The sequence below is a fragment of the Aedes albopictus genome, chromosome 1 (assembly GCF_035046485.1).
Source record: "Aedes albopictus strain Foshan chromosome 1, AalbF5, whole genome shotgun sequence".
Lineage (NCBI taxonomy): Eukaryota > Metazoa > Arthropoda > Insecta > Diptera > Culicidae > Aedes > Aedes albopictus.
This window is the reverse complement of record NC_085136.1, coordinates 328561533-328584895: the sequence shown is the minus strand read 5'-3', so window position 1 is coordinate 328584895 and position 23363 is coordinate 328561533.

Sequence of the window (23363 nt, the reverse complement as noted above, 5' to 3'; positions counted from 1 at the left end):
AACACTTGTTAGAGGGCTATCGGTACCTCAATAGGTTCAGCTGCAGCATCCACATCAGACAGTATGGACTTGGACACCGTATCACCATTTTGGTTCGATTCCGATGGAGTAACACCAAGCGTATCCGCAAAATCTGCCAGCGGTTCATCATGCTCCACCGCTTCCGGGGTTTCACCATTCCACGATTAATCCAAACCAGCTAAACGGTACGCAATCGTTCCAACCCGAGCCAGTTTCAGCAACAGTAGTTGGCCGCAAGACAGGTGGTCTCAAAGGAACTTCCGGTGAATACCTGACACCCGGTTGACTGGCCATCATTCGCGAGTAGCTACCGGAACTCGATAGCTGAACGTTTCCAAAGGATGCAGAGGTATTTCGGAGTCAGCACGTTCGTTGGAAGCTCTCCACAGAAATCTACTGCTGCCATTGTCCGTTTGGAGGCGCTGGTCAATTTTGGTATCACCGCTCAGATCCTGGTGGCGCAAATTAAAGCTGCAAACTAGCAGGTGTTATTATAGGGTATGTGTGCAATCAGTAATCTCAAGTTCCCATATTCATCCCATTCGAAAACAGACGATTACGGCACCGATTGATTCCGTCCTTTTTGTTTTCATGGGTGCTCAATTCTAACAAAAAATACAAAAATAAGAAACAAAACAAACAGCGCTTCAATTCTTTGTTTTTCGTAGGATGAAAATGGGAGCCACATGCTTAATAAGGGTATTATTACGATATTAACATGAATCCATCGTTACTGAACGAGCTGGTGAAGGCTAGCCACTATAGGATTGGACTGGGTATTTCATAAGCAGCCCACCGATTTTGTCGACCTGGATAACTTTAGCGAGTTTATGATGGCGATAACATTGTCGACTAGTGATGTCACAAGGAGGGAGAAGGCATATGTGAACACACCCTCTTCGGCCAATGAACGTAAGTTAGATGCTTTTGGATGTAAGCCATCTCAAAATCTATGACAAAAGTATGCGCAGTTTCAACGTCAACCAAATAATGGTAAAACTGAAAAGAATGGCAAATGATTTAAAAATGGAAAAATCTGCAGTGCTTGAATCCGAGTGAATATGAAAAGTACGACCAGTTATCAGCGCCAGCAACAACTAAGAAAGAACACACAAATGAAGCGAAGTAAATCCGAACCAACTACAACCGCTAGCTGTTCCTCATCGGTCGGTTGGATTGTGAAGCAAGCTGACTGGTGATCATTCTTGCTCACTTGTTGCAGCGAATGTGAAGATGTGGAAATCATTCGATGCATTTATTTGTTGCTCAAAACTTGTTAAAACAAGCATTTGTTGGTATGGAAATATTTTACGTGACTATACTACCGTTCTACGCCCGATTGTCCCATGTTATATCGAAATCCCATATAATGTGAGACAATTATGCGTAGAACGGCACTATAATGATCGATTTTATTTGAGTTTTTGTCATTTGCACTGTTATAATGCGATAACTCTCTGCGCCGCGGAGAAGATGAAGAAAGCCACCATGCTGCTAAATCATTGTTTCTCACTCTCAGTCATACTTTTGAATGCTCATGCTTCCACTTGCTTCTGAAGCATATAATCCAATGACGGCATATGGCTACCGGTCTGGGTTGAAAAGCGCTGGTCAAAAAGGAAAAAAAATGCATCGTTTGGAGAAAAACGCTTCATTTTTCAAGCACTGAATATTTCGGATGATCATATTGGCAGCTAGAATACTACCAAGAGTTTTTACGCACTTCTGAATTCTTTTGATCATAGCGCGGTCCAACGGCATTTGGTTAAACGGCTCTTTCGGCCAAATGGCATTCGATCAAATGTCCGGACACCAGTCTGCAAATCTCGGGTTCATCGAACGATACATTATTCGTATTAACCCTTCAGGACGCGCGCTGTTGTAAAAAGTGCAACACTACCAAAAAACCTCGCTCGTCGTATACAGCGCGAGCGCGGTGCAGTTTCGGTAGCTTGATGGCGCGCGTCCTGAAAGGTTAAACGTTGTTCACACTTCCCTGTGGAAGGCATAGCGCTTCCAACTCAAATTCTGCAGTATGGAGAACTTGTCAAACGGCACCCATACGTGGAAGGGCTTCCAATCCAGAACTACGAACAAGCAGTTCCGATAATTTTAATAGGCAGGGGTGACGTTAATATGTCTGTTCCTCTGAGAAGAACGGAACGAGAATCAATCTTAGCGAAGGCAAGACTAGCTAGGAACTGAAAGGAATTCATGATCCCTTTTTTCCCGAAGAGAGCATTATGTCATCATGAACGCAGGAACGAAACGAGATCATCGAACAAGAATGTTTTTAGAAACCACCGCAGTATTCTTGATTCCAGGCGATTTGGGTGACTGGTAGCACCTAAACCGAACTTTCGTTAATGGCGGCTGCAAAAGGAACTGCTACGGATGTGTTTATATGCACATTATCGGGTGGTTTCGCATTAACTGTGTTCATCGCATTCATTGCATTTGATCACTTTTTAATTCAACAAATGTCGTATAAGAGGGGTACCTATTAAGAAGTGTCATATTAAAACCTATTAATACATCAGATATCAGGTAACAGTAAATCGGCTCCAGAGGCACGTTCTCCTCCATTTTGGAAATTTGTGCCATCCCATGAACACGAGCCTATCCATCATTTACCTGACAGAGAAGGGAAGGAAAAAAAAGGACAGGAGAGGCAAGGGAATAGTATCGTCACACGCAAAAGGCACACACAATGGGCTCACATAGTGTTTTGAAAAGGACATTGTAATAACGCATAAGCGTACTGCAATGCATTCAAATAGCGCCCTGAAAAGGGCACTGGGATAACGCATAAAGCGTAAAGAGAGCCTATAGCTCTTTACCACAGCGGGTCAAGAGCAACAGAACGTCCTGAAGATTCAGGTTTCGGAAGTCAGTTTCACTTAATAAGTATTTTCCAAGTACTCGGAAACGCAGTTGCGCAAAAACTGGACAGTTACATATTAAATGATACAAAGTTCCATAATCGGATTCACAGCTATCACATGCAAATGAATCAGCTTGCTGAATATTCATCGTGTGATAGATGAGTCAATGCTTTGACCAGCATGCTGCAATTCTGCTTTGACAGATTTGGTAGATACTTTGCCACCCCTAGAGATGGTTCAATACAATACAATTTTGTCTGACGACATGACTCCAAACTATTCCAGTATTGTTTGTGCTGAGTGGCAGCCCAGGTGTCAATCTGAAGCTTTACCCAACATTTGGATACCGGAACAGCTGACTCAGGGCCACTGAAGTCATGTGATGCTCCAGTGCGAGCTAACTCATCAGCCAATTCATTTCCAGCGATGGAAGAATGGCCAGGTACTCACTCATACAAGATGAACAGCGTTTGCTGAATTCAACTCCTTGATTTGAGTTCGACAAGCGATAACTATCTTCGATCTAGAGTTGGCCGAAGCAAGTGCTTTAATAGCAGCCTGGCTATTTGAACAGAATTATATTCCTTTGCCCATTACGTGCTGCTGAAGTGCTGATTGCACTCCGCACATAAGAGCAAAGATTTCGGTCTGAAAAACCGGTGCAGTGTCCACCAAGTGAGTAAGGCTGATACAGCCTTAGCTCACTAGAATAAACACCAGCACCTGCTTGACCTTCGAGAAGGGAGCCATCAGTGTAACAAACAATGCCGTCTGAAATAGTTCTCTCCAGATATCCAGATGTCCAATCTTCCCAAGAAGGGAATTTCGTGGAAAATATCCTATACATATGGAAAATTACAAGCAATTGCAAGATGACTTGGAGCAAGGGCTACTTTGTCCCAATTCACCAAAGGTGCGGAGCAACGAGGTGTGTGTTGAACTGCGGTTCACAGGAGTTTCCTCTAGTAAATCGAGTACCCATAGGTGGTAAGTGCAAGAGAGAGCTTCTTGTTTGAGATGATTGTATAGTGGAGCAACGTCAAATAGAACTTCGAGCGCTGCCGTGGGAGTTGAAGAGAACGCTCCAGACATCGCCATTAAGCACATCCTTTGGAGATGACCTAATTTTGATTGGTCCGCTCTCATTTCGCCCTTTTTCCGCCACACACGACATCCATAAGCCAATATTGAACGAACTACAGTCGTGTATATCCATTTGATATACTTGGGTTTTATATCCCAAGTTGTACTAAAGGATCGCTGGCATTGTCCGAAGGCCATACAAGCTTTCTTGATTCTGAACTCAACATGAGGTGTCCAGGAATGCTTGGAATCAAGAATGACTCCAACGTACTTTGCCTGTTCAGTCACATTGATTTCAGAATCAAAGAGACGCAAAGGTAGAACACCATTACGGTTTCGCTTTTCCGTGAAAAGAACAATCGATGTTTTACTCGGATTTACCGAAATACCATATTGGCGACACCAACCCTCAACTACCTGAAGAGCGTTTTGCATCAGGTCGATAAGGATGTTGATGCACATACTGACTAACAATGTTGGGTAGTCGTCGGCAAAACCATAAGTAGGAAAACCACTATTATTGAGTTGCCTCAATAGCGTAAAAAGTGGTGACAAGACTCCCCATTGGGGGCATCCACAAACACTCAATTTCCTAATCGCCGCTTGACGCAATGTCGAGAAGAGATGTCGGATTTTGAGTGTATTATAATAGTTCAGCAGCAATGTTACATGGATTTTGAATTTGCCCATCATAGTAACCGTGTTCCTTGGTTTACGGAAAGAAAAATCATGTTATTTAAAGTATTTTAAGCTTCAAGAACGGTTGCTGACAGATATGATGGGAAAATGACGAAGTAGATTTCTACCCTATTAAAGACTGCCCCAGAAAGTATGGACGCACCTAGTCTTCAGTTGTCTGGACCTGATCGATGGTTCTTGTTTCGGGCTTCGTTTTAGCTGTTTCTGCTTACTATAGGATCTAAAATTCAAACGTTATTTGCCTCGATGGACATTGAAACTCGAAATGGTAACTTTTTTGGTCATACCCCGCTTTGTGTGAGTTAGAAGATTTTTTCTTGTGCTCAAATACCTTCATTATTTGTTTTTCCAAACGAGGGTTGGCAGGGTCTTTATTTTTTTACCCAATTTTTGCCTATGCTTAAACGTGTTATCCCCACCGTGGTTGCTGATTGCTGCTTGTACAATTTTCTAACTTACTCCCAACATATTTTGTTCATTTCCTAAGTGACCTTTCAAACTCTGTACATCATTTGTGCACATTTTTTCGAAGATGTTCCGTTGAAGGTTCATGTATTTTGAAACAAACTGTTGGAATCACAAAAACCGCTATACAAATGTTGAGAAAATAGGTTGACCAACAGGATGTAGCTTTCAAAAAGAATTAGTTATCAATAGTTTTGAAATGCCAGTATTTTCTTACTGCGTCCATACTTTCTGGACCGGTCTTTATGAGCGCATAGTCAGGAATGCAATATTTACATACGTTAGGCCAAATGTGTCATTAGGTCGAATGAATTCAAAGCCAAGGACGAGCAACCCAGTTTGATGATTTGATTAAGTTATATGCATATATCTCGAAATAACATCTTATTTATGCAAAAATCTCTGATGGAAAATCTAATGGTATTACGGTTCAAAATCATAGTTCAAATAATATTGGTATGTTGTAGGTGCGAGGTATGTCGCAGAAAGTCGAATTCTTGCAGAAGCTCGAAAAAACATTTCACCATCAGAAGGAATGAGCCTATGGACCCATTCGGCCTAACGACCTGATACCTGCTCGAAAATTGAAAAAATCACTAAACGTGCGGTTTACGATCTGTGTCATATTCTGTCCAAGCTGGTCGCAGGGGTGTATTGTCATAACAAATTCTGTTTGCTATATTGTCGTTATTGTGGTTAAAATTTGATTTTCTGAAAAAATGTAGCATTTGCAGCTTAAAATAAATACGTTTACGGACATTTGTGTTACCAAAGACATGCTAAACCTTTGATCATGCTCCCAGAAAAACGTCTACCCAGTGGCTGAGTTGGGCTTACCCAGAAATCAGAAAATCCTTTGTTTTCTTACTCAGTTTCAGCTAAAAGTGGGACAACCCATTGTCAATGAGTGGTCCCACTTTTAACGAAAACTGAGCAAAGAATTTTTCGATTTCTGAGTAAGACCAACTCAGTTACTGAGTTGAAATATTTCTCGGTGTGTTCTGATTTGGAAATATTTTACCTCGTTCACTCTTTTTGGAGCCTCAAACTGTAACACAAACCCTCTCCCGACCAAACCGTCTTCAGGTTTTACGACCCGATCCTAGAGCTCAGCCTTTTCAGTTCCACCCGACCGTTTCACACCAGCTGTATGTATTAGTTTTGCGTTTAGTTTCTTCCGCCCTTCTTCGGTTTCACCAATAATCGCTGACAATCTCACTTCCTGCCTCTTTTGGTCCACCTAGTTTAATGATTCTTCCGCAACGGCCCACTCTCCTAGATATCTGGTTGTAAGACCCCGTACAATCTCGGCGGACGAAATCTCATCTGTTCCTTTGGCGTAGGATAGTTTGCTGCTTTGTTGGTTGGAATTCTCCTAGGTATTGTGTGAATGCTGCAAAAGATGATATCAATTTTTATGGCTTCTAGGTTCCCGCCTCTTCTCAATCGATTTGTATTGCGATTTTCGTTATCTGGAGCGGAACATCAGAGCGTGAGTCACTTCCTTCTTGTACCAAAGAGATCATTGACTTTTTTGTAGGCTGAGTGTAACGTGCATTGTATATTCTGTGCAAAATCAAGTCAACGATATTTTGTTTCAATGAATACCTCTAGATTTTTCTCCATTAAACGGTATAAATTCAATGAGTAGGTTAAAATACTTAACAAAAGCTGTATATTCAAACTTCCATCAAGACGTCAAGTTGCCATTGAATCGCATTCATCACCATCGACTTGGGGAAACGCAAACCGGCAGGGCACGTGTTAATACCCCTTTGCGAGCAATCGAATGCGTGCCCAAGCAATAAAACAGTCTCCTGTCGCAGTCGAAAGCCCTTCCGATCCGTCGTGCGCGCTGAGTGGTGGCCCGATACGGCTGCAGTGTGTGTGACAGGTTAGCGTGCAAAATAAATGCAGCCTTTCGATCCCGCGTCGTCGTCGTCGTCCCCAACATTGCAGCAGCTGTGAAGGGGCTTATCAATCCACGAGGTCATTACAAATGCAAACATGGCGTTTCACTTTACATACACACACACCCCTTTGTTTGAACTGCTGCTGGCTGGAGCCAGGAGTTGGGGGCACAACTTCGAAGGTCAGTTCTATGTTTCGTGTGCGTGCCGGACCGGCCAGTCAACCGGGCCCGCCGCAGACCCAAGATAGCAATCTCTGCGCCCCCCTCGAGGGAAGGAAGTAACTGTACAGCACATACTGACACACACACGTTCAGACATAACCAGGCATGCACCAACAGCCGTCACCGTGTCACGGAAAGGCTCACTTTGCCCAAGCTGCAAAGCCTTCTTGGATCTCATTACACGTGACGGCGGCGGCGGTGGCCGCGACATGGCAGCAATGACTGCTGCGACCGTCGCGTCGACACGGCAATCGCATGCGTAACTTTACTAAAGTACCTGCTAATGCACCTCTAACGACATTACACCGCAGCAGGCCATGTCGCCGGGTTTCCCTTAATGCCTTTATTTAGCATACATGATGAATGGAGGCAATCACGTCATTAGCTTATGACACGATTTATGGGCTCCGCTGCTGCTACACATACCTACCGGGCGGTGTGGTCCTGTGTGATCCTGTGTTTGTGTACCTTCCGTCTGTAGAGAGTGCGAGGGTCGTGTTCAAGTCCCAGCTTTTATTTTGATAAGAGCAACCAGAGAGGCGTGTCGCATTGTTTCGTTTTTTGCCCGTTACCCCATGTGCCGTAGCCTGCGTTACACCTTTGAGGGGGAGTTTGGGGCGAATCGTCGGTTTCAAACCTTGACAGAAAATCGAGAACTATTAAGACTCGCGAACTAAGAAGACAAAAAGACCCAGAAGTTCCAGGAGACCCAGAAGACTCAGAAGACCCAGAAGGCTCAGAAGGCACAGAAGACTCAGAAGACTCAGAGGATTCAGAGGACCCCGCAGATCCAGTCGACCCAGAAGACCCAGAAGACCCAGAAGACCCAGAAGACCCAGAAGACCCAGAAGACCCAGAAGACCCAGAAGACCCAGAAGACCCAGAAGACCCAGAAGACCCAGAAGACCCAGAAGACCCAGAAGACCCAGAAGACCCAGAAGACCCAGAAGACCCAGAAGACCCAGAAGACCCAGAAGACCCAGAAGACCCAGAAGACCCAGAAGACCCAGAAGACCCAGAAGACCCAGAAGACCCAGAAGACCCAGAAGACCCAGAAGACCCAGAAGACCCAGAAGACCCAGAAGACCCAGAAGACCCAGAAGACCCAGAAGACCCAGAAGACCCAGAAGATCCAGAAGACCCACAAGACCCAGAAGACCCAGAAGACCCAGAAGATTCATAAGACCCAGAAGATCCAGAAGACCAAGAAGATTCAGAAGACTCAGGAGACTTAGAAGATTCAGAAACCCCAAAACATCTAGATGATTCAGAAGACCCAGAAGACCCAAAAGAACTAGACTCAGGAAAACTCAGAAAAAAGAAGATTCAGAACACTCAGAAGATTCATTCAGATGATCTATAAGACCCAAAGATTTATAAAACCCAGAAGACCCAGGGAACACAGGAGACGCAGAAGATTCAGAAAACCCAGAAATCCCAAAAGACCCAGAAAGCCGAGAAGATCCTGAAGAACCAGAAGACCCAAAAGAAACAAAAACTCAAGAGACTTAGAAGATTCAGAAGACTCAGACGACTCACAAGACCTAGAAGATCCAGCAGACTCAGAAGACCCAGAAAACCCAGAAGACCCAGAGACCCAGAAGATTCAGAAGACCTAGAGGACACAGAGTACTTAGAAGAATCAGATAATTCAGAAAATCCACCAGATACAGAAGACCCAGAAGACACAGAAGATCCAAAGGACTCAGAAGACTCGGCAGACTCAGAAGAACCAGCAGACCCAGAAGACCCTGAGGACCCAGAAGACCCAGAGACCCAGAAGACCCAGAAGACCCAGACGACCTAGAGGACACAGAATACTTAGGAGAATCAGATGATTCAGAAGATGCAGCAGATACAAAAGACCCAGAAGATTAAAAAAAACCCACAAGAAATAAAGGACCCAGAAGACTCAAGAGACGCAGGAGACTCAGAAGATTCAGAAACCCAGAAGATCCAAAAGACATCCAAGAAGATGTCGAAGACCCCGAAGCCCCAGAAGACCCAGAAGACCCTGGAGACGTAGAAAACTCAGGAAACTCAGAAGTTTCAGAAGACCCAGCAATCCCAAAAGACCCAGAAGACCAAGAACAACAAAAATTCCCAGATGTTCCAGAATATCAAGACACTTATAAAATCCAAATGATACAGTGGATCAAGAAGATTTGAAGATCCAGTAGATCCAGAAGACCAAAAGGACTCAGACTACTCAGATGACCCAGAAGATCCAAAAGATCCATGAGAACCAAAAGACCCAGAAGACCTAGAATACCCAGCAGATCCAGAATGCCCAGAAGTTGCGGACAAAGACCTAGAAGACCCAGAAGACGTTTCAGAAGATTCTTAAGACCCGGATAAACCAGAAGACCCAGAAGGCACAGACGACTCAGAGACTCAAAAAATTCAGAATACCCAGCAGACCCAGAGGGCCCAGAAGATGAAGAAGACCTTGATTACCCAGGAAACTAATAAAATACAGAAAACCCAGAAGAACCAGATAACCTAGGAGACCCAGAAGATACAAAATACTTAGAAGACCAAGATAATGCTGAAGAACCATTAACCTTCTCTTCTTGCCACCTTGACTAGACCCAGACGTTCCAGCAGACCTAGAATATCCAGATTACCCAAAATACCCAGAACGCCCAGAAAACTCGAAAGAACCAGAATATTCAAAAACCCCAGAATATCAGAATGATCCAAAAGATCCAGAAGACCCAGAAGACCCAGAAGACCCAGAAGACCCAGAAGACCCAGAAGACCCAGAAGATCCAGAAGTCCCAGAAAACCCAGGTGACCGAGAAGACCAGAACAGCAAAAGACCAGAAGATCAGATCTTCTGGGTCTTCTGGGTCTTTTATGTCTTCTGGATCTACATACTGGGTTTTTTAATCTTCTGGTACTTCTGAGTCGTTTGGGGTTGCTGAGACTTCTGAATCTTCTGGATCTATGGGGTCTTCTAGGTATTTTGAATCATCCTGATATTCTGGGGTTTTAGAATCTTCTGTTTTTTTCGAGTTTTCTAGGCGTTTTGGGTATTTTGGGTAATCTGAGTCTTCTAGGTCTGCTGGGACGTCTGGGTCTAGTCAAGATGGCAAGAAGAGAAGGTTAATGGTTCTTCAGCATTATCTTGGTCTTCTTGGTCTTCTACGTATTTTCTATCTGCTGGGTCTCGTAGGTTATATGGTTCTTCTGGGTTTTCTGTATTTTTTTCAGTTTTCTGGGTAATCAAGGTCTTCTTAATCTTCTGGCCCTCTGGGTCTGCTGGGTCTTCTGAATCTTCTGAGTCTCTTGAGTCGTCTTTGCTTTCTGGGTCTTCTGGTTTATCAGGGTCTTAAGATTCTTCAGAATCGTCTTCTAGGTCTTCCAGGTATTTGTCCGCAACTTCTGGGTATTTTGGATCTTCTGGGTCTTCTAGATCTTCTGGGTTCCTGGGTCTTTTGGTTCTCATGAATCTTTTGGATCTTCTGGGTCTTCTGAGTAGTCTGAGTCCTTTTGGTTTTCTGGATCTACTGGGTCTTGGAATCTTCTAGATCCACTGGATCATTGAGATTTTATGAGTCTTCTGGGTCTTCTGGGTTTTTTTGAGACTTTTTAGTCTTCTTGGTCTTATGGGTCTTTTGAGATTTCTAGGTCTTCTGAATCTTCTGAGTCTCCTGAGTTTCCTATGTCTCCTGAGTATTCTCAGCCTTCTGGATCTACTGGGTCTTACGCATCTTCATGGATGGCTTCTGGATCTTCTGAATCTTCTAAGTCTCCTGTATCTTCTCGGTCCATTGTGTCTTCGGGGTCTTCTGAGTCTTCTGGGTCTTCTAGGTCTTCTTGGTCTTCTGGGTCTTCTGGGTTTTCAGGGTCTTCTGGGTATTCTGAGTCCTCTGGGTCCTTTGCGTTGTCTGGGACTTTGAGGTTTTCCGAGTCTTCGCTTCGTCTTAATGGGTCCAAACAGCCATCCTACCCCTAGTTCCCGCTCATCATGATTTGCATAAATGCCATTCTCCCTGTTTTTCTTTGTACCCGACCAACAACCACAACTTGTCCACTGACGTCGTCCACCCGCGCTCTCCCCACCAAGGTAAAGATATTTTCAATTTCTCCTCGTCGTTTGATTGATATGATTTGAACGTTGTGTATTATTCAAGGAACTCTCCCTCCTGCCATCCGTGCACCGTGTAACCAAGATCCGGTGAATACTTCATGCACCCCTTCCACGGTCGTCCTCCCTGCGATGAGTTACGACGACTGGCTGGCGAGGTTTCCACACCAACCGCATTCCTTATGGGTGCTGCTGCTGGTTGCTGCTTGGTATCTTGTTTCTTCTATTGAATCCTTTCAACGCGCCTCAGTTCGTCCACGGCGTCTTCACTCGGTTGGTATGGAGCGCCTTCCAGGAAAAAAAAGAGGGAATGATAAATACACGACCCGACGTTGTTAGTCAGGCAGACAGTTAGTTAGACCACGCCGCCACACACCGTGTTGGTTGCCTTATTGTTGCTGCTGGTTCAACAGGTATGTTAGGCAGCTACCCCCGAAAATAACTTCCCCCGAAAAAAGAAGGAAAATATGCACAATCACAAACGAATACCTACACGTTGTTGGTTTCCGCATGCCGCCGGTTGTACCTGTTTCGGTTATGTGGCCGCACGGTTATTGAAGTCTTTTGCATTCCTTGGAGGGGTTGAAAGGACGAATACCTGCATGCAGTGTGTTTTCACTAGGAAGCAACATTTATATTCTGCCGCCCACCACAATTTTGGAGGAAATGTTGATGGTCTGCATCGGCTGGATGCATACATCTTCTTGAATTGTTTTTTGTTGCAAAAAGAAACACAGGATTTACCGACTGACTGTTGCGCTTAGATTTTTTTATTGTTTCAGACGAAGGAGTTATTTGGTTAAATTACACGCCAAACTGATTTGTGTTTATTCGGTTTGGCTGGTTTTTGCATACTGGACATTTCGTTATGTATTCTTGTACTACATTTCAAATAAAACTGAAATAGTCGTGTAATCTGCATGTACTGGAGCTTCTGGTTTATCCGGGTCTTCCGGATCTTCTGGATCTTTTGGGTATTCTGGGTCTCTGGATCTTATGGATCTCCGGTACTCTGGGTCTTCTGGGTCTTCTGGGCTTTCTGGGTCTTTTGGGTAATCTGGGTCATCTGAGTCTTCTGGGTCTTCTGGGTCTTCTGGGTCTTCTAGGTCATCTAGGTCTTTTGGCTCTTATGGGTCATCTGAGTCTTCTGGGTCTTCTGGGTCTTCTGGGTCTTCTGGGTCTTCTGGGTATTCTAGGTCTTCTGGGTCTTCTGGGTCTCCTGGGTCTTCTGGGTCTTTTGGGTCTTCTGGGCCTCCAGGATCTTCTGGGTCTTCTAGGTTATCTGGATCTTATGGGTCATCTGAGTCTTCTGGGTCTTCTGGGCCTTCTTGGACTTCTGAGTCTTTTGAGTTTCCTTGGTCTTCTGGGTCATCTGGTTCATCTAGATCTTCTGGATCTTCTGGGTCACACTAGATTAGTTAATCAAAAACATATATGAATAAATAGATGATAGTTGAACATATTACAAAGGAACGATATCCGGTAAAGGTTTCCATTGCTTCACAGGTGTTTCAATTGAATCAACCGATGCTGCCACCACTCAACCAAACAGAATCATGTCACCATGTTTTTGATTTACGACCACCGTATGAACCCGGAGGAAATTGGTTTGACATCATCTAGCGCTCACTCACCGCCAAATTCACCACCTCGCCAATTTCCGTTTCCGGCGGCCCAGTATCGAAGCCCTTGGAGAATCCTTCCGTCGCGTCACCTTGGCGGCTTGAGTATCATCTTCTTGCTTCACCGAGCACACCGAGCTGGCGGCGGCACCATAAATAACGCTAATAAGAAACAAATGAACTCGAAATGACACACACCTTCGCTTCGATGGACCAAGGAATAAATCAACACGGCCGTCTGCCCTCTACCAATCTCCCTGCAACCCATGACCTGATTCGACTCCCCGCCGTCATAATTGCCCCCAAAATCCCAAACACCGAAAGCCGGTGTACTGAATTTTAATTTCACTGCCACTCTCCAAATGGCGGCGCAATATCATTCAGTCAGGAGGACGGCCGGATGCCTCACGGAGTGGCTTTGTATGTCGTGCCCGCGCGGATGATGCTCTTCGCGAGCACTAGCGCTTAGATATGTACAGTCAAATTTGCCCTATTTTATGATCGCGCATTTTTCACGGGGTTGCTGTAATTTGGGAGCGACCCGTTCCGTTGCTGGTTGTGAGTCCTGCGGGATTTGTCCATTTTCTATTCATCATCACACCATCATGGCACGCCAAGCTATGGCCGACCGAGCAAATCCAGCGACCGGTGGATCCAGTGATTCCCAAACTCTATTGTTGGAGGAGTTCGAAGGTTTTTAAGGAGTGAAAGCAAAGTTTGAAGACCCAGAAGACCCAGAAGACCCAGAAGACCCAGAAGATCCAGAAGACCCAGAAGACCCAGAAGACCCAGAAGACCCAAAAGACCCAGAAGACCCAGAAGACCCAGAAGACCCAGAAGACCCAGAAGACCCAGAAGACCCAGAAGACCCAGAAGACCCAGAAGACCCAGAAGACCCAGAAGACCCAGAAGACCCAGAAGACCCAGAAGACCCAGAAGACCCAGAAGACCCAGAAGACCCAGAAGACCCAGAAGACCCAGAAGACCCAGAAGACCCAGAAGACCCAGAAGACCCAGAAGACCCAGAAGACCCAGAAGACCCAGAAGACCCAGAAGACCCAGAAGACCCAGAAGACCCAGAAGACCCAGAAGACCCAGAAGACCCAGAAGACCCAGAAGACCCAGAAGACCCAGAAGACCCAGAAGACCCAGAAGACCCAGAAGACCCAGAAGACCCAGAAGACCCAGAAGACCCAGAAGACCCAGAAGACCCAGAAGACCCAGAAGACCCAGAAGACCCAGAAGACCCAGAAGACCCAGAAGACCCAGAAGACCCAGAAGATCCAGAAGACCCAGAAGACCCAGAAGACCCAGAAGACCCAGGAGACCCAGAAGACCCAGGAGACCCAGAAGACCCAGAAGTAATACTTGGTTTAAACTGTGGTATAGAGCACAACAAGTTGTCAGTTCAATTAATTGGGAACTACAGAAACTGTGGGCATCGGATCGGTGGCAGCAGCTACTGTTAGGGATTCAACTAGGCAAAACACCATCGCACCTCAAATTATATAGAAACGAATGGCACCAAGCTCCCGGCATTGTTTTCTGGTGGGTGGAACATAGGAAAAAGAGTAACGCCAGCGCGAACGCCGAAACTCTCAGGAGTGACGCTATGGTCCCATAAATCATGAAAACGAATGCCAGACGCTGCAGCAAAAGCATAAATAAAAAGCATAATTTGGACCGTCGGTCGTCGTTGTCGTTGCTGTGTGCCTGCCTCACTGTGAACAACAACGGAACCGGTTGGTATCACCGTGGTTTGCGGAGCTGGGACTGAGGAGCGTCATGTGATGGATCAACGAAATGAATTTTGAGCAAAAGCAGGCGGAGCCGAGGCAAACTTACATCCTGATCTAGTTACCACCGCATCTAATATGCATCTGGATGCATTGCAAGAAGTGTGAAGTACGTCTTTCTGTGAGCTTGTGCTGTGAAGGCTTGAGTTTCTACTTTCCTACAACCTAGTCGAGGATCTTTGAAGTTTAAATAAAGTATGAGATTTATCCAGGAGTCCTTTCTGGGATTCTTTCGGATACTCCTTATAGGATCCCAGAAGGAACCCATGGCCCTGGGGAAACTTCTAGAGGAATATCAGAAAGCACCACTGGAGGAATCTCGGAAGAAATTCCTGCAGCACCTTCGGAAACAATTCCTGAAGGATTTACGGAGTTCCTAGCGGCCTTCCGGAAGGTATTTTTAGGACAAAATCCCGCATAGAATTCCAGGAGAATTTCAGAGGGAACTCTTGGGACAATCCCAGACGGAATCCTTTTAGAAATATATAAAGGTTGTTTTAACCCGGAAGCGGTCGCGTCGTGTACTGAGTACACGCACCATGAAATATGCACGCATGTGGTACACAGCGTGAGCGCGGCATCGCTGTAGGTAGTCAAAGACGCGACTGCTCGAGGGTTAACTGTATAAAATTACAGAAAGAACTTCTGAAGGAGTTCTGAACATCTCAGAAAGAGATTCCTGAGGAGACTATTCCCGGAGGTATCCCAGCATAAATTCCTGAGGAATCCATGATGGAATCTCTCTAGAAATCTCCGAAGAAACTTCTGAAAGAACTCAAGAAGGAATCTCTTAAGGAATTCTTTTAAACCCTTGGAAGAACCGTTGAAAGAGCTCCCTGGAGAATCCCAGGAGGAACTCCTGAAGCAATCCCATGAACAATTCCTGGGTGAATATCACAAAAAGTATTGGATAAATTCCGGAAAGATTTCCTGGTCGAGGATTCCTTCTGTGTTTTTTTTTTCAGCATTCCTCCAGAAGTTTGTAACCATTCGTTGAGTTTGCTTAAGAGGTTTGCAAAACTCGGTGGCTTTTACGCCACTCTCGCGAATGAGAGACCACCGGTTCATTTCAAAGTTTTCCCGACTATTTTGACGACTCTTATCTCACGGGCATCGTCGAACGGCCGCTAGCTTAACTAAAAACTCCAAAATCTAATAAACGAAACAAATCAATAACAGAAATTTACACAAAAAGAGATAAAGAACAGAATAAACAACAACAAGTGAACATTTAGGAGTCACTGAAGTGAATTTATTTGAATAAATTTAGCAAACAAAAAATTAACAATTGAATCACGAAAAAATAACAAATGAATTCATTTTAGTCTATATTCTTTTTCACAAAAAAATGCTCGTCAAGTGTGTGTGTGTGTGTGTGTGTGTGTGTGTGTGTGTGTGTGTGTGTGTGTGTGTGTGTGTGTGTGTGTGTGTGTGTGTGTGTGTGTGTGTGTGTGTGTGTGTGTGTGTGTGTGTGTGTGTGTGTGTGTGTGTGTGTGTGTGTGTGTGTGTGTGTGTGTGTGTGTGTGTGTGTGTGTTTTATCATGGCCATGAACTCAAAAATGACGTACCTGCGCAGGTTTTGTTGGTGCTCGAAGCTTGCTCTTGGCCACTCGTCGACGTCGGTGGGCTCTTCCAAATATTCGCCGGATTTACGATGCGGAGGGGGCGTCGGCTGTCCGGTACTCTGACCGTTCGTACGCCAATCGTACGCGAGTAGGCCGGAAATGGTCCCTTCACTCCGTTTGTTGGCGGGCGAGGAAGAGCACCAGTGGAGCACGGAAAAATGGCTTAAAGCCCGAAGTAAAAAGCGTCTTTTGGACGCTAGGGTCCAAGACGAACACAAAATTAAAATAACATACATTAAAACGAATTCAATTTTAATAATTACCTTTTAGTCAACAAATTCACGCTCATGGAACAGAGTGTCTGCCCCTGGCGACAAAATCCAAAATATAGTTTACTAATCAACGAAAACAAAGACAATTTACATTAAATTCACTTCAAACAACACTTATTTACTAAATTACATTACACTCAAACCTCCATTTAGGTAGGATCCATTTAGGTAAAATCTATTTAGGTCCCTCCATTTAGGTAACGGATGGAATTTGATTGTGTTCAGATCAGTTGGAGTACTTAAGATTAGGTGTAAGATTGGTTTATGGGAAAGAAGTAGTGAGTGGTGTTAGGTGGTGGGTATGGGGGGAGGGGGATGCAATGTTGCCCCCTAAACTCCCCCCTCCCTTCCATGCAGTGTTGAAAAGTGTCAGTATCCAGCGTCATTTCCAGCTGAAATTGAGATAATCAACCATCCTTCCATCATTCAATTGATATCAGCTCCAGCATTGATGACGTCAAACCCGACATCAACCTATCATTCACCTGTTTTTATTTTGGCCACCAAACCCAACATAGACCCAACAGTTGTTCGATGTTGGTCCAACAATGGCCCAACATACGATAAAAATTGATCCGACTTTGACCCGACATTCAATATTTTTTCAGTCTGGCGGAATTTTGCAGGGTTTTTCGCAAGGTTTTTTGCAAGGTTTTTTGTGTTTCGTGCCCAGCTAGTTATTTGAATGACAATTCTGATCTAAGACCCTCCAAAACCCCTGAAAACGCCCCTGAAGCCCCTCCCCTCCTGAAACCCACCCCCTCCTGAAACTCCTTGAAAGCCATCTGAATCTCCGCATGATCTCCTTTAAATCTCCTATTAACTCTCCCTTGTTGAACTTCTTTGCAACCTTGTAATCCATTTAGGTAATAAACTGAATCCATTTAGGTAATGAATCCATTTAGGTAAAAATTCTATTTAGGCAGTCCCGACTCATTACCTAAATGGAGGTTTTGGTGTATTACGGAACACAACACACCTTTACAAACTACAAAAGTGGCAGAAGGTCGCCAAAGCTCACTTCTGTTCAACAGCCGACTAAAACTGAAAGTGATGGAGCCAGTCGAAATATCTAGTCAAGTAAATTTCCTGCTATTGAAGCAGTCGTCTATTCAATCTACAAACTATTATATACAAGTGCGCCAAATTCAAATCGCACAGGGCCGTAAAAACTATGTTGCGCCATCGAAAAAAACCCTATAAGATACGTTACATGAATCGTTATTAGCTTAGCCTAGACACAAACCTTATATGAAACGGATAATCTATACTAAATGAAACGGTTCAAACTCAAAGTCAAATTCAACGAATCTAAGTCAAATGAGACTTTACTTAAAAAGATAAAAACGTCAAAAGCTACAAATTAACTAAAATAATAATGAAAACCAATAATGAATTATAATAAAAAACAAATTCTAAAAAACAAAATCGAAATATTCAAAAATATAACAACTTAATCTAATTGAATTCGAACTTTATTTTACTTAAATAGAACAAAAACGTCAAAACGTTACAAGTTCTCTTAGTATTTTTTTCAGAAGTTGATGAAATATTTTAAGATTTCTGAAGGAATTCTTTCTAAAATTTCTCCAGAAACTTCTTATAGTGTTCTTCTAGAAGTACCTGCTACGATCCCTCTAAGATTTACTTCCGGTGAGCCTTCAGGAATTCCACAAATTTTCTAGTAATTATTTCTTAGGATCCTCCAGTAGTTCCTTCTGCAAATCCTCTAGAGGTTTCCACTAGGAGTTCGTTCTAGGTTTCTCTAAGAAATTCCATCTAAGATTTTTCAAAGAGTTCCTTCCAAGAATCCTCCATTTGAGGTCTCTGGCTTCTCAAATTGCTCCAGGAGCTCTTTCTGTGATTCTTCCAGATGTTCCTTTAAGGTTTCTTCCCGGAGTTTCTTCTAGGATATCTGTAGGATTTTTTGATGAACCAGAAGTACTTTCTGGGATTCCTTCTGGGACTCCTCAAGAAGTTCTATTTCTTTCTCCTGAAATTCCTTGAGGAGCAGAAAAAATCTAAGAAAGATTTTTTCTGAAGTTCTTTCTAGGCATTAGTAGGAGAAAACCTAGCCAGAGTTCCAGGGGGAATCTCGTAACAAATTTCTACAGGAACGAACTCCTGGAGGAATCTCATAAAAAAAAATCTGAAAGGAATCCCATGAGCAATCCTGGAGCTCCCGGAAGAATCTCAGAAAGCATACTTGAAAAAAAATCCGGAAAATCTCTGGAGAAACCCCCGGAGGAATCACGGAAGAAATCTTGTAAGGAATCTTAGTAGAAACACTTTGAAGAATGTCAGAAATATCTTCCTGATGGGTCCCTGAAGGAATCCCAAGATCTTCAGGAGAAATCTCAAAAGGAAGTTCTGCATAAATCTCGGAAAAAAATTCCTTAAGGAATCACGGAACTTCAATCACACTACACAAGGACACAAAAGAAAATTTTCTAAGTCCGAACCGTACACAACAAGGCTACAAAACGACAAAGACTTAAAAAATTTACCTCAGCAACCGCGGCATGCAGTGCCTCCAGGAGCAACGCTAGAAATTCCTGTAGGAATTCTTTCAGGATTTACAAGAACTTTGCTGTATTTCCTTGAATAATTGCAGAATGAAATCCTACTGCAGTTTTTCCAAGTACTCTTTAGAATGCATTCCTGTCCATGACCTTATTTTTACAATTTTTTTTTTCAGAGATTTCCTTAGTTGATCTTCGAAATTTTCCTTAGTTCATCTCCGGGTTTTTTTTTCAAGAAATTTCTCAAAAAAAATTTGGAATCCCTGGAATTCCTTCTCTTATTCTTAAGCAAATTCCTTTAAGGATTGCCACAGAAGTTAATGTATGTGTTCCTTCATGTATTACTTCAAATATTTCTGAAGAAATTGTTCCAGGAGTTTTACATTGGAATTTCTACAGCAACCTTCTAGATTTTTTTTTCGAGAAATTGTTCAGTAGGTTCTTTAAAAAATTTCTCTTATGTTTTCCTTTGGAAATTCAGACATTTTCTAAGAAGTTCTATTATAATTTTTTTTTTATAAATTAAGTTTCTTAAAGAGTCCTTTAAGTATATCCCAGATATGGTATTAGAAACGCCTCTAGAAAGTTCTTAAGGGATTCCTCTGCAACTTTGTTGAGCTTCTGTAAAGATGCCTAGAAAAACATATTTTGCGATTTCTGAAGGTGTTCTTGTAGAATTTTATAGAACATATTTGTGAAAAAAAATACCATACAGAAATTCTTACAGTTATCCTTAGAGGAAACGGTGTATAAACTGCTGTAGATATCTCTGCAGGAATCTCTGGAGGAATTTCTGGAGGATTTTTTGGATGAATTCCTGAAGAAAGTCCTTGACACGTACCTGTGAGAATTTCAATGGAATCCCTATGGCAATTAATGACTAATCTCTGATGATCTTCTTGAACAATACATGTACGAATTTCGGAAGAAACCATTTGCAGAATTTATGAAAGAATCTTTGAAAGCATTTCTGAAGGAATTCCAGGAGAATTTTTCGAAAGATTTTCCGCAGGAATTCCTAGAAGAATTTCTATAGTAATGGCTGACGGAGTTTCAGAAGAAACCCATGTAAATATACTAAAAGGAATCTCCCTCTGAAATCACCAGAAACCTACTGAAATCCACCAAAACGCCTAAACCCCATAGCGCATTGAAACACCCTGAACAGGATGCTGTATGGATACAGGTTTTTGAAACCAGTGACAGAGATTTTCTATAAAATCATCTCAAATCTCTTTCCTTGAAACATTCCTGGAATTTCCTTGGAAGCATCTTGAAACCTTCGGAAATAACTTCCACACTCCATGAAGTTCCATTGAACTGCCTAAAACGGCTTGAAACGCCTTGACAAGAACCGCTCATGAGCCTCCTGAAATCCCCTGGAACGTGTTGAAACGCCTTGAAACCTCTCTGAAACATTCCCGAAACCTCCTCAAAAGCATCCTGAAACCTCCGGAAACCATCCCAAAATTCGACTGGAAACCCCAGTAACTCCTCAAAACGGTTAGGAACCCCGCTGAAACTTTCATGAAACTTCCGGAAACCACCCAGACAACCAGTAATCGTATAAGATGTTGCATTTAGGCGCATGTAAAATGTACCCATATCGCCTCCATTTTAACGTCTTATTCAACATCTTATACAATGACTGGTTGACTGGGCACTTCCAGACCATCATGGTGCACCCTAGAGCATCTTGAAATCCGTTGAAAACACCTGGAACTACCTGAGTCGCCTTGAAACCTCTTTGAAAGACCCATCAAACTCCCTGAAATGTCTAAAGCACATTGAAGCCTCTTTGTTTGATTTTTGAAATCTACGGAAACCACTTCAAACCCCCATGAAGGTCCATGATGCGCTTTGAAACCCCTTGAAATGCCTTGCGATGAATCTAAACCCTTTCTGAAAACCCCATAAAACTTCTTAGAAGGTCCCGTTAAACCTCCTTAAGTCCTCGAAAACCCCTCATAAGCCGCTAGTGAGATGATCTGGATGGTCTCCGACGTAGAAGTCAGCCATTTCAGGGAGAGTGAACACACTGATCTGTTTAATGCATTCTATTGTATATAGATTTTTTTTTTATCTGTATTAACGAGATTTTTAGCCCCAGGCTAGTTCATCTCGGGACCCACGCATTACTTCCCTTCCGAAGGAAGAACCCACATTTTGTAAGTTTGTCGGGAGTGGGATTCGATCCCAGGTATATAGATGTTTCAAGTAAAACGAAGTGACGCTAAGAGGTAATCAACAATACTCTATTTCATCTACCTTTGGATGCCATACCTGTTAAGCAGACAACCAACGCGAGGGTAGATAATCTAGATGAACAGACCACAGCACTAGAAAACCTCTGAAATGCCTTTAAACTCTTTAAGACCAATCTTCAGCATCGCTGAACCTACGGAAATCATTTCCAGACTCCCTTAAAACTTGACTTGAAACGCCCACTGAATCATTAGTGAAACCTCTTTGAAATCCTTCTGAAATCTCCAGAACATTAGGTTTTCTAGAGATTTTAAAACCTCCTTGAATCTGTTTTGTGAGCCCCCTGAACCCCCTGAAACCACCGAAAACCAACCAAGACCCCCTCCCCAAGGACGTCTAATAATGCTCTAAGACGCCTTGGAATGAAACCACTATGAAACTTTCTTAACTGTGCATTAGGGTCATTTTTAACCCAAACCGTGTCCGACGTCAGCGAGCTGTGCTCAACGTGATGCGTTTAGGAAGGTTCAAAGAACTTAAAACCCACTAAAACCTTCGGTAACCTCTCCAAAACCCCCTGAAGACCCCTTAAATGCCCGAAACGCTTTGAAACTTATCTGAAACATCCCTAGAAAAAAATCATATCTCGGTTGATGAGCCTAGCTCGTCCCATTACACCTTCCAGAGCGATACCGAATAGTAGACATGAGAGTCCGTCATATTGTCGGAATTTCTGGACGATTTGCTATACGGTGAAGATCTGCTCCACTGTCGGCCGACCTTCAATGAAGCCGGCTTGATAACCTCTCATGAACTCAATCGTTTTAGGTTGCAGACGACGAAAGATGATCTGGGGTGGCACTTTGTTGGCAGCATTCCAAATGGCGATCGCTCTGTAGATCTCACATTCACAAAAGGGTCACCTTTCTTGTGAATAGGCAGACTGCCTCTTCCTTCCACTCCTTCGGCAGCTGTTCGGTTTCCCAGATCCTGGCTTTAAACCGGTGCAGGAAGGTGGCCCACTTTTGTGGGTCCAGTTTGATGAGTTCAGCAGCGATACCGTCCTTACCAACTTGTTTAAAGTCATTTGTTGAAAAAACGCATCCAAGCGCCCCGGAATCTCTCTGTTTCTCTTTCTCTAACTCTCCGTTGTTGAAGCGATAAAGAAACACTCACACACGCGGAAACTTTCGAATTCGGATGAAGCGTAGGTACAACGCGAGGAAGGCACCGGACGGAAACACAGTGGTGCAAAGCGCATCGAAGCAGGCGGCGTGGCGCGCGCGTTGACCGCAGAAGAAAATGATAAAACGAAAACTTTTTTCGCACGCCTCCTTTGACGATGCTGTTGCTTCGATGCCAAAAACTCATCCCACTGGCATGGCACCGGACTGTTGTAGCGTAAGTTTCGCGAATCGGTCGGCCTGGCTCTGGCATCATCGAGGCAGGGGTGGGAAAAAGCGCACCGAATTTCGTTCCCTGGCAAAACAGCACATTTTCTCACGCGCGATCGTCCATTTTGCACTCGGTTTCGTCGCATTATTGTGCCAACAACAGCAGCACCGTAGATACAGGAGTGTTTTGCTAAATGCTAGCGAAGAATACACATTCAGAGAGTGACCAGTTCAGCTTTTTCCTGGCGAAGTTTTCGTGGTATTTTTTGTGACTAAAATTGAATACATTTGCTGATGTGTATATGTAGTAAAGTATTTTGGGAAATTTGTTTAAGCGTACATCAGGCTATTTTCTATGAAATTCGTACATGGTTTTGGTCGTAGAACTCATTCATGAGGTTACTATTTAGGACTGCTGTGAGGTTTAAACTTTTGGACAAGAAGACAAGAAGACAAGAAGACAAGAAGGTTCAAAAGTCTTCTGCGTCACCTGAACTTTCAGAGTCTTCCGAGTCTCCTGAATCATCTGCATCTCCTGGGTCTCTGG